Source organism: Schistocerca piceifrons, chromosome 1 (genome assembly GCF_021461385.2).
Source record: "Schistocerca piceifrons isolate TAMUIC-IGC-003096 chromosome 1, iqSchPice1.1, whole genome shotgun sequence".
Classification (NCBI taxonomy): Eukaryota; Metazoa; Arthropoda; class Insecta; order Orthoptera; family Acrididae; genus Schistocerca; species Schistocerca piceifrons.
In genome coordinates, this window is record NC_060138.1 from 535,723,372 (window position 1) to 535,736,608 (window position 13,237).

Below are 13,237 nucleotides of genomic sequence, written 5' to 3' on the forward strand. Positions count from 1 at the left end.
AATCTTTCGAGATTGAGGGATGCAGTACAAATATTGTGTATGGATGTGTACTCAAGCATGACTGCTTGCATGCACACGCACACACACACACACACACACACACACATACACACACACACACACACACACATATGAAGTACACATTAATATATCAGTAAATAAATTTATTTTTTGCTTTATCTCTAAAAAGGCTTGCACTACTTCCAGAGCAGATTTTGCACTGTATTGTTTGAAGTCTCTTGTATTGCACAGGTTGGAAATAGAAGTAGAGGTCTAATAAGAATGCCTCTGAGTTTTACAAAAAAATGAGAATGATGGAACAACGTGTACCCCATGTGGAAAACAATTATAAATTTTCACACCATTTGAAATGGAAGTTTTGACAGTTGATGACCTGACTGGACATAAAACTTTATTTTTTTCGTAGTATGTTGTCCGTGGATATTAAATATTTATTTATGTCTTTTAAATTCTCTCCAACATACACATTTCCAGTGAATACATGTGGGAAAGTGGATGGAGTGACAGCTTTTGAAGAAGTGTTGTGGAGGAATCTGTTTATCGAGCACGTTGCATTGCTTTTACAGTTATTTTCTGAGCTAAGAATATACTGAATTAGGTGGCGTATTACGCCAGAATATAATTCCGTGCAGTAAGATCCTGTGGAATTGGCCAAAATAGGCATTTCTGGCAGTATGAAAATTTTTTCAACTAAAAGAAGAGTGTAATATGTTTTATTTAGTATGGTATTTATTTTGTTTATATTATGTATGTCACATGAATTAATTCTGAAGATATATGCCTCAAAATTTGTTTCCAAGGAAGATGCAATTTTGTTGCAGTTTACTATCACATTGGTGTTGCATGCATCACCCTTGAAACAGAAAAAATTTACGACTATTGTGTTTTTGGCGTTTCTCAATAGCTTATTCCCATCAAAGTATCCATTTAGTTGGGCTGTATTTTTATTTACAGCTGCTAGCAATTGATTTCGAGTGTTTCCTGTAATGATATGTGTGCCATTTGGAGTAATTCTGAAGCTGCATACTTCAAACTATGTTTGCAAGGAAGATGTAATTTTGTCACAGTTTATTGTCACATTGGTGTTGCGTGCATCACCCTCGGAACAGAAAAATTTAGGACGTTTTTAGGCGTTTATCAATAGCTTTTTCCTGTCAAACCAACCATTTACTTGGGCTGTGTTTTTATTTACAGCTGCTGGCAATTGATTTCGAGTGTTTTCTGTAATAAGGATGGCTGTATAATATGCAATAAATAAGTATTTGGTTGTGACCCAGTGTTCAAATCTAGGTCATTTATACACAATAGGGAGAGGATTGGCCCAAGAACGTGTCCTTAGGGAACTCCTTTTCTTTTAGAATTTCTCGACATGAGTAAAATGTCCCAGTATCATTTATATACAGGAGGCAGAGGATTGGCCCAAAAACGGATCCTTGAGGAACTCCTTTTTTATTTCGTTTATTTTTATTTCAATTATTTTTCATATTAGATACATTTATTTTCCTTTAGTCGATGTTTCCTATGAGTCAAGACATGTATCATACAGTGGTTGTAACGCGTTCCCATAACGCATCGCTCAGCACATCTGGGCTTGTTTCGGCGATCGTTGGAAGAAAGAGAGCGTTTGCGAACGAGATGCGTGCATGTTAGTTGTGTTCCAGAAAGCAAGTCGCTTGGCGCCATGCAACCTGGCGGGGCAGCGGGCGCCGACTGAGATAGCGCAGTCCCACGGCGCCCGTGTCGCGGCGCGGCGTCGCTGGCGGCTCCTGCAGTGCCCCTGCCGGCGCCACGCAGAGCGGAGCTACGCGCGGCTTCCGCCGTAACGGCACGTGCGCTGTGAGTAGACTGCCCGCCACGCGCTAACCCCCACTCCCTGCCGGCTCCAGCCGCACAGACAACAAAGGCCGTGCACGCCTCGCTGTGTTTTCCGCATTGCGCCGCGCTTGTTACCACTGCGTGGTGACCTCGCGAAAATTCTTTCGCTCTCTGCAGTTTTTATTGTTTCCCTAGGTTCTACTCTTCTAGCACGCAAGAGTATCACTCCTACCGTGGTTTATTAAACGCGACTGTTGCGCATGCGTAATAAACACCCATTAAAACCATTTGTTGTTGGTTTTTCCGTCTTGCGCTTACCGCAAATAATTATAAATAAAGACTGTTTTTCACCAGAAGCCTATCGATTGTATTTGTGGACTATCTTGTGTGATTTTTCTAGAAGCTGGATCTACCTGTTTGTATTTATACATTAAAAACAGTACTTTCTTATAAAACTGGCGTACAATTTACTCAAGATGTTTATGGTTCAAATGGCTCTGAGCACTTTGGGACTCAACTGCTGAGGTCATCAGTCCCCTAGAACTTAGAACTAGTTAAACCTAACTAACCTAAGGACATCACAAACATCCATGCCCGAGGCAGGATTCGAACCTGCGACCGTAGCGGTCTTGCGGTTCCAGACTGCAGCGCCTTTAAACGCACGGCCACTTCGGCCGGCATGTTTATGCCTCTTCTTCGTTATTAGCGGATGTTACGGTCGAAGGAAAATTGGCTGCCCGTTTGCTTTTGGAAATTTCTCGCCTATTTTGATCGCCCTTTTACATACACTGTATTGGTGTTTTTTCCACTTCACTTTTGTCAACAAGAGACAAAACACCGTAAATGAGTTGTACGCCAGTTTTAATCTATAAGTACAAAAATTTGAGGACATGTTATGTATCCATATTTACAGAATGACCACAGAAAGACAGTTCACAAATAAAAACGAAACCATCTGATGGAAAATTCTCTTGCATTATTTTCAGTAAGCTTAGGACAGAAAAACCAGTAATAACTGATTATAACAGCTGCTGTAGAAGGCGGTCAAGCAAGTTAACATATTATGCATTAAAGTCTTCAAATACAGGTGTTGAAGCTGTTAAAGGTATTAAGAAACCGTCTGTGCGTCTGCTAAAAAGTTCGTATTTATTTGATAACATCCATTTCGTATCTGTATCTGTATTTTTGACTGATTTCCGTTTACTTCTCAAAGTGTCGTCTGCTTGCACATCTTGAGAAGTCTGATACTAAATTTTTTTCTCTCTTGATTTCGCATCGGTTTGCTGCACTTGAAGACAAATTACATTTCAAATGTCTCTGAGCACTATGGGACTTAACAAGTGAGGTCATCAGTCCCCTAGAGCTTAGAACTACTTAAACCTAGCTAACCTAAGGACATCATACACATCCATGCCCGAGGCAGGATTCGAACCAGCGACCGTAGCGGTCGCGCGGTTCCAGACTGGAGCGCCTAGAACCGCTCGGCCACTCTGGATTACATTTCTGGAAGACGTAAATGAACACTTGTGGTGAAATATTGGACGTCAAGAAATGAATAGTGTTGGCAGCCAACGTCAAAATATGTCAGGATCATCACTCCCTACCGCAGGAATACCTGAAAAAAGTGTTGAAAGCATCCGAAAACAGATGCAAAATGACAGTCACTTGTTTGCTCGGGCCAGATGCTATGGAAATCCGACAGTAACTTCCTCCGCTGCGTCATCTTTGGTGGTAATAGAGTATGATCATTCGCAAGTGACAATAGGCTATCTTACCCGCTTCCAAATGTAAGCGGGAATTAGACGAAAATGCTATCACTGACGATGTTTTAAATGGATAAAACCAAACACTTTTTCGTGACGGCAGTCGCTAATAGTCTTGATGAATTTAATGAGATACGTTCCGAAAAACACCAAATACTGTACAAATAAAACTCCTTTTTTCATTGGAGCACACCCGGTTTCGACCTTCTTTGTCACTATTAAGTGCGAAGATCATTACACACCACCAAGTGCATCTACACGTAAAGACATTTAACAACGTTAGCCTATATGCTAGTCCATGCTGAATCTGGTTATTTGACAGTGACATTAGCTGTGTGATAAGTGACGACATGTAACGCACTTGGTGCTAGATAACGTAATCGCTTTTACTTTGCCTCAATAATGGCCAAAAAGGTCGAAATCCTCTGTGCTCGAAGTAAATAGAGGTGTTTTATGCAAACAGCCTATTAGGTCTTTCGACGATGTTTTTTGTTATAAACGAAACACATGTGGCAAAATAAGTATGCGTATTTTATTAAAGACTAAGACAGATTTCAAGTACTTTTAATAGCTTTAGTATTTTATCCATCTTCAGCAACTGTAGTTGTTTATATCGAAATAATCAGCAAAAAAATTTTATTTCTTTAACCGGTTTCAGGCATTTAGTACCCTTCTTCAGGCTGCTGATTATTTCGATGTATCTTTTAATAACTATAATGCAACGAAAAATTTCTGCTGATATTAAAAGTCTTGTTGTTCTATTGCGAAAGAAGCCTATTACAGTGTACACGCCAGAATGGATAGAGGAAATATTTCTTCTTTAGGTTAACGAGGAGTCTAGAATCCTACATTTGACGAAGACACTTCGCCTCATTTCAGCTACTCTTGTTTACCTACAGACCAGAACACTCAACAGATACAAATGTTTGCTGCGTGGGCAATATGGTAACATTTACGAACACACACCACCTCTGATAGTGTTTCCAGAATGAAAACATAACATTATTTTTTTTTAATTCCTTGCGAAAATGAGAAATCTTGTGAACATAGCACTACGGTACCAGCAACAAAGAATCTAGCGGACAACAGTATGCATATGTCACTTAAACGTTTATCTCTTGTGCTCAGTACTGACGTGAGTGCTTCACTGATTTCGTATGATAACAACAGCATCAACATAACTTTGAAAAATAAGTCCAAACAAATTGGGTTGTCCAACAGAGATAAAACAGAAGATGGCAATTTTCAGTTAGCATGTTCTGCAAATGTTAGCACATGGCATGTGCTATAAAAACATGTACAAAAAGATCAAACAATTTAGACTGGGAGGGTAAAAAATCTGCAGTGACAGTTTCTCATGCAAATTTCCAAGAAAAGTCAGGAATTTTTCACATTACATCGGAATGTATTCTCTGAAGCTTGCAGACAGACTACTTTTCCAGACAACCAAATCTCGATCTCCATACATCCATCTGGTCAATTTCAGTAAAATAGCCACGCGGGATTAACCGAGCGGTCTTAGACGCTGCAGTCATGGACTGTGCGGCTGGTCCCGGCGGAGGTTCGAGTCCTCCCTCGGGCATGGGTGTGTGTGTCTGTCCTTAGGATAATTTAGGTTAAGTAGTGTGTAAGCTTAGGGACTGATGACCTTAGCAGTTAAGTCCCACAAGATTTCACACACATTTGAACATTTTTCAGGAAAATATGTATTGTGTGCGTCATAGATGTCTGGAAGATTCTTTCGCCATTATTTGTTGTGGAAACAAGGATGTATATCTGATCTGAAAAACTGTTACATCTTGCAGTACCTTTGTTGGGAACATCTCATTTCATAGTCTGCAAACAGTTCAGTGTCATGGTGGTTCACAGAATTTCATTGACAATTAATTACATGGCTTACTATAGTTATGAAAAACTGTTTCCGCGATAAAGATTTAATATTGTTCTACGTTAAGCGACAGACACAGAAAAAATTAGCTGTTTTCCTTCATGAAATATTAATAGCGGTCTCAAAGCGTGTCGATACTGAAGACTTATTTCATTATCATTAGTCGGATTAATCATTGCTGAATATCGTGACGGCATTTCTTTATTCATTTCTTAAGTAACTGAACCTTGGACTAGACATCTAATATTCAGTCACTCACATGAAGTCTTTATTGTGGAAATCAGATTTCATCAAGTTTTTTGTGCAATCGGAAGTGAACTATCAAAGTTCGCATTTATATACATCATTTTTCAGCATGGATCTCATGAAAAAAAGAGGGGAAAGGAAACGACGTATTTAGTTCGTAAAGAGGAACCAAATAAAAATACACACAGAGTCGAGAGAATGACTGTATGCAAACGACACAGCCGTCTACATAGCCGTCCTGCGTCTACATAGCCGGAAATGTGAATAATTCTATACCTCACGTGGTAACATAAGCTACTGGTGCTGCACCTGGTGTATTTGCTGTAGTTAATATGTTCACATTCTTCACATAAGTCTTATATAAGATTCCAGCGACAGCCATACTATTGCGGTAAAGGATACGCAACATACGTAATGAATGCTTAGTTACAGGGGAATTCCTTGTGGCAGATTCGTAGGCAATTTGCAAAATCATACAGTATCAATATGGCGGTAGCTATCTTCCTGTAAACTATCAAAATTGTGGACTTTACATCATATGCTGGGTCTTCAGATTCGCAAATTTATTACGCCATTCGCTTCCTTCTGTACGCCTGGCTATAGATACGATATTCATGCTCTTTTGATGGAAAGAGTAGTTTAAATTCAGAAAGATTATTTACCAGACTCACACAAATACAAAAAAATTAATATGTCCTATTAGAAATTGTAAACGGAATTGTTCAGGTAAAACAACACGATACGAATTTTACAGGGTGTCCGAAAAGTCTTTCCCTGATTACATAAATTGATAACTCAGGCTAGAAGTAAGATACAAATATGAAACTGGTGTCTAATTGTTGACAAACTATCAGTCAACTTCCACATGAGCACCATTGGTAGCACGTAGAGCATCTAGGCGATATTCAATTTCCGTCCACACATTAGCCAACATCACTGGAGGGATCGATTCAACGACTGTGGTTATCCGTTGCCGCAGGGTTTCAAGATCTGGTACACGTGTTCAGTAGACCTCGTCCTTGACATAACCCCATAAAAAGAAGTCTAATGGGGTTATGTCAGGAGAGCGTGGAGGCCAAACCGTTGGCCCATCACGACCAATCCATCGCCCATGGAAGGTCATATCGAGATAGACACGGACGTCCAAATCCCAATGAGGCGGTGCACCGTCTTGCTGAAAACAGACATCGGGGTGATACTGAAGCAACTGAGGAACAGCATACAGTTGCAACATGTCCAGATACACTGCTGATGTGATGGTAGCCCCAGTGAAGAAGAATGGCCCGATAATTCGATCGTGCAATAGCGCGCACCAAACATTCACCTTTGGACTGCCTCTGGTGAACCCCATGACCTCGCCAGGGGGTTGTGAACACCAAATGCGCACATTAACTCGATTCACTACTCCACTGACAGAAAAGGTCGCTTCGTGTGGAAGCGGGCAATGCTTCGCCAGTAATTCAATGTTACCATACTGATCAGTATGCAGATCGAGCGCACATTAGCGCAGGTGATGCTCAAGATATCCGTTACGGGGAGGGGGGAGGGGGAGAGGCTAGCGGTGGTGGAGGGGCTCAGTGTGTCCCCCTACTTGCCGCCCCCCCCCCCCCTTGCTTTTAACGAACTACACATTAAACAAATAACAGTATATTATTGTTATTGTTGTTATTGTTGTATTAAAACTCTTTATATAATTTGGTTAGGACATCGCTTCAGCATTTATTTATTTATTTATTCGTCCTTAGAGCATTCAGTTCAGCAGCATCGGACGTGCCACGTACAAAACAGAAATAATAAATTCATGTCCAGACAATAACAGAGTAGGATGGGATTAGGCGAGGATAGGGCAGAAAGTCAGTTATGGCCTAATCAATGGAACCATCACAGCGTTCACCGTAGCTACTTGGGGGAACTATGCGAAACCCAAATGGTACAAATGGCTCTGAGCACTATGGGACTTCTGAGGTCATCAGTCCCCTAGAACTTAGAACTACTTAAACCTGACTAACCTAAGGACATCACACACATCCATGCCCGAGGCAGGATTCGAACCAGCGACCGTAGCGGTCGCGCGGTTCCAGACTAAAGCGCCTAGAACCGCTCGGCCACGAAACCCAAATCAGGATGCTAGGACGAGGCACAAACCCCATTTCTCCTGAATCCGAGTGCATTGCATTCACTGGCTTAGCCACCTCGCTCAGTAGATGATTAGGAAAGAGAACCTCATATACCTAGTCTACAAAGAGATTACAACGGTCAAAAGTATAATAATTTTGAAAAAATGGAAGCACCCGAACACATAACGCTGCTGAAACTATTGACGTACGATCGCCTGCCGACACTATATCCATCACAACTAATATTGCGCAAGATCCATTCTCTGAGGAAGTGTTCTACACTGCGTCTGGAGCAGAGAAAATAGAAAACCAACAGTGGAAATGTTCTTTTGCAAACACAAACGCAGCATAAGTGGTACAACAGTTAACAGTAAAAACTACTCAATATTAAACGGGGGCCTGACATTCTTGTTAGTTAACAAATTCTCTTACAAGAAGAAATGATTTTAAATCTGCTCTTAACGCCGTTTTCTTCTCCAATATCTGCATGTTTGTTCCCAGCACTTTATAAAAAGTGACACCAAAGAAACTCATATCGCTGAGTATGCGTTGTTTTACTTGTTCTACTTATATACGGAGGGACCCGTAGGTGCGAGTGTTATAACTATGGTAATCACTGTCGGTTTGCAGGTCACCGAGTTTTGTTCTCGCCATCAGCACGCATTTGAACAAGCGGACACAACTTTTCAAATAGAGTGTTGCAGTGAATCTAGCACTGCGATTGGACACGATTCGAATAGCCCTTTTTGTAATGTAAAAATTTCACGTAATCACATATTGGTTTTACCCCAAAAAATCTATTTCCAAAGCTACAAGGAACTGAAAGTAAATAAAATAAGCCATTCTCGTACCCTATAAGGAGCAAACATTACAAATGGTCTCAGAGCAAAACTTGCAGAACTGAATCTCCGGGAGAGTTCAGTGACATAATCTTTCCGGTTCGAGTCTTGAGCAACATGCATTCCTAAAAGTTTGGTGCATCATACCCTTTCTAACTCATCTTCGCCGACTACCATTTGAAGATCTTGGTTTTAATCATTTTTCCTAACTGAGTATAATTTCGTCATTTTATGTGTTTTCCGTCGCTATTTAGTTGCTTCTATGTTTATGGAAATGTATACCGTCTTTGCAACTAAATTAATGGCAGTTCTTTTTGTGTCATACGCGTTTCGCTTCTTTCATTTGTGAAGCATCTTCAGTGGCTTGTATCAAACATGTATTACAGGCCGCTAAGTATGATTCACAAATAAAAGAAGAGAAACGCGTATGGCGCAAAACATTTAGATGCAAAGACGGACTACGTATCCATAAATATAATTTTTTTTCACATTAAAGGTCAGCCTGTCGACACTGAACCATGAATGCAAGGACGTGAGGACTTGATCAGTTGTTGTAAACAGAGATTCTTTAACATCGCTCACTGTTACACTAGTGTCGTCTGTGAACAACACGGTCTTAGCTGCACTTTCTGAGACCGGAACGTCGTTTATTTAAATATGGAAGTGATGTATGCATAACACACTACCCTGTGGTATACCTACGAGTATTTAGACATTCTTTGCATCAGATACTAATCTAATTTTGTGTTTAGAATGGGCGGATGCGAGTTCCAGACTCTGTAATCTATTTTGGCTCAAATGGTTCAAATGGCTCTGAGCACTATGGGACTTAATATCTATGGTCATCAGTCCCCTAGAACTTAGAACTACTTAAACCTAACTAACCTAAGGACGTCACACAACACCCAGTCTGTAATCTATTTTGCAAATATGATTCAAACCACATGTTTTCTATCCCTTTTGTCCCCGTTGTTTCCAACTTTCTAAAAGAATTTCATGAATAACAGTATCGAAAGCTCTAAATTAACTCCTACGACACTATTGTTGTTAGCCAGGTGTCTAATAATTTTCTCTACGTATTCCGTTATTGGATAACTTCCAAGCTACTACAGTTAAGAGAAGTACATCATCTGAAAAGCATTTTTCCCAATATTTTAGAAGTATGTTATTGTTTTAACAGCTATAATAGCAACTAACTTTCATAACTTCCATATATTATAAAAGCGAGTGTGCGATCACCGTTACCAGAATATCAGTTTGATCCAAAATGGTGAACACAGTTCTGCAGACTAGCACCTTTCTACTTCCGTCTTGCCCTGCCTCAGCTTCCTGTGTTCCGCCAGTTTCACGTGGGGACTCAGGAACCGTGACAGGTCTATTGTCGGCAGCAGATGTGGTCAGTCTGTGAAGGAGCGCCTTTTCCTTCCTGGAATGTTTTCTACAGTCAATCATGCTGCAAACCAATACATTTGGGCTAACCACTAGGAAATGAACTGAAATATATCTTGTGCTAAATAAAGCTCGTTATTTTTCCAGTATTTCGTGTCTTTTTCGAAAAATTTTGATCTCGCGATGCTGAATTATCATAAATCTAACTGAAAAATTTGGAAATTTATGTTGTTATTGTTGTGGTGATGGTGGTGTTGGTGGTGGTAATGGAGGTCTTCAGTCTGAAGACAAGTTTGGTGCAGCTCTCCATGTTTGTCTATCATGTGCAAGCCTCTGTACCCCCGAATAACATCTGCAACTAACGCTCTTTTCAAGCTGCTTACTGATTCATCCTTTGATATTCCTCAATCATTTTTCCGGACCTCACATCCCCCCTTTATCAAACTGACAATTCCTTCATGCCTCAGAACGTGTCGTACCAACGGATCCTTTCTTTTAGTCAAGAGGTCCCACAAAATACTTCTTGCCCCTATTGGACTCAGTACCTCTTCATTGTTTTCCCGATCTAGCCCTCTAATCTTCAGCATTCTTCTGTAGCACCATATTTCAAACTCTTCTATTCTCTTCTTGTCTAAACTGCTTGTAGTCCATGTTTCCCTTCCATACATGGCTACACTCCATACAAATACTTTCAGAAAGACTTTCTAACAATTAAATTTGTGTGACATGTTAACAAATTACTATTTTTGAGAAATGTTATCATTGCTATAGCCAGTCTGCATTTTATATCATTTACACTACGACCCACGTCAGTTTTTTTGCACTCATACTAGCAAAACGCAGCTATTACTTCTAGAGTTACATTTCTTAAGCTAATCCCCACAGAATCACCTGATTCCACTACATTCCGTTACCCTTGACTTTTACTGATGATCATCTGTTAACCTATTTTCAAGACGCTAGTATTCCAGTCAGCTGCTCTTTCTACCTCTTTGCTGCTCCTGACAGAATGACAATGTCATCCACAAACCTCATGCTTATTATTTCTTGTCCTTGAACTTTAATTCCCTCTCCAAATTCCTAATTCTTTTCTTTATTGCTTGCTTAATGCACAGATTGAATAACACAGGGTGTAGGCTACAGCTTGTCTCACTCCCTTCACAATCACTGCTTCCCACTCATGTCCTTCGACTCTCGTAGCAGTGGTCTTGTTTCTGTGCAAGCTGTAAATAGCCATAATTTCCCTGTATTTTATCCCTGCTACCTTCAGAATTTCAAGGAGTGTAGCTCTAGTCAACATTTTCAAAAGCTTTCTCGTCTACAACTGCTATAAACGTAGGTTTGCCTTTCTTCAATCTATCAAAGACATAGAGTCAATACTGCCTCCACTTCTCCTGAACAGAACTCATCTTTCCCGAGGTCGGCTTCTACCAGTTTTTCCATTTTTCTGTAAATAATTCATGTCATTATTTTGCTGTCATGACTTATTAAACTGGTAGTTCGGTAATAGTCACGCCTGTCAGTACCTGCCTTCTTAAATTCTTCTTAAAGAATGGGAATATTTCGCCTGTCTTATATATCTTGTAAACCAGGTGGAATATTTCTATCATGGCTGGCTTTCCCGAAGATCTCAGCAATACTGAGGAACTTTTAAGTGCTTTCAGTGTTTTGTTAAATTCTTCTCGCAGGGTAATATGTCCCAACTCTTCTTTAGATACTTCCTTTTTACAGTGTTACCTTAAAGTTCATGTTCCCTCGTGCAGCCTCTCTATATATTCTGTCCACCTGTCAGCTTTCTCTTTTTTCCTTAGTAGTACTGGCTTGCTATCTGAACTCTTCATGTTCATACAGCTGCTTCTCTTTATTGCAAATGTCTCCTTAATTTTCCTAAAGGTGGCTTCATCTTTCCCCAGCTGTTTACACTCGTATGAGTAAATCCTTGCTTTTCTCGTCTGACCATTCCTGCTTTGTCATTTCTTCATTTGCTGCATTTTAATCTGTTCTTTTTTCTTCTTTTTGTCAATTGAAGTCAGTATCTTGTGCGTTCTATTTCTTTTTCTTATCAGTTCTCTGAATGGTTTGGTGTGCCACGATTTCCTCTCCGTGCTAAAGTTTTCATTTCAGAGTAGCACTAACATCCTCAATTATTTGCTCGATATACTCCAATCTCTGTGTTCCACCACGGTTTTATCCTCTATAGTTCTCTCTAATACCTTGGAAGCTATTCCCTGATATCTTAACACACGTTCTATCATCCCGTCTCTTCATCTTGTCAATGTTTTCAATATGTTTCTATCCTCGCTGACTTCTATCCTCCTCATTTCTTATCTCATCAGTCCACATCATTTCCAGTATCCTTCTATAGCACCACATCTCAAATGCTTCGATTTCCTTCTTCTCAGCTCCCCACAGTCCATGATTCATTTCCAAACAAAGCTGTGTTCCAGACGTATATACTCATTAATTTATTCCTCAAATAAAGGTCAGTATTTGCTACTACTATACTTTCCTAGTCATGAATGCCCTCTTTGCCTATGCTAGTCTGCTTTTATGTCCTCTTCACTTCATCTGTCAAACATTATATTGCTTTGAAAGCAACAGAATTCCTTCACTTCATTTACTTCAAAATGGTTCAAATGGCTCTGAGCACTATGGGACTTAACATCTGAGGTCATCAGTCCCCTAGAACGTAGAACTACCTAAACCTAACTAGCCTAAGGACATCACACACATCCATACCCAAGGCAGGATTCGAACCTGCGACCGTAGCGGTCGCGCGGTTCCAGACTGAAGCGCCTAGAACCGCTCGTCCACACCGGCCGGCTCACTTCATTTACTTCTTGGTTCTCAATTCTGATGTTATCAGCGAATGTTATTAATGGTATTCTTGCACCCTGAATTTTAATCTCGTTCCTGAACCTGTCCTTTTGTTTCTGTCATTGCCGCTTCGATATATAAAATGAACAGTAGAGGAGAAAGGCTGCATCCTTGTCACACACCGCTTTTTAATCCGAGCACATCGTTCTTGGTCTTCCACTCTTATTGTTCCATGTTGGTTCTTATACACATTGTATATAACCCCTCTAATCCTACAGCTTGGAACTCTTTTTCTGGGAATTTAGAACATCTTGCTCTGTTTTACATTACTGTTCGCCTTTT

At 40.2% G+C, this 13,237-nt stretch overlaps 1 long non-coding RNA gene across 1 annotated transcript in view; it reads left to right on the plus strand.

The window, feature by feature from the left end:
* Window positions 1-1,797: 1,797 nt before the first annotated feature.
* The window catches only part of LOC124799072, a 358,440-nt gene continuing 347,000 nt past the window's right edge, over window positions 1,798-13,237 (plus strand). Inside the window, exon 1 of the long non-coding RNA XR_007016980.1 lies at window positions 1,798-1,857. This is a non-coding gene — a long non-coding RNA (uncharacterized LOC124799072). The remainder of the gene's footprint in view (window positions 1,858-13,237) is intronic.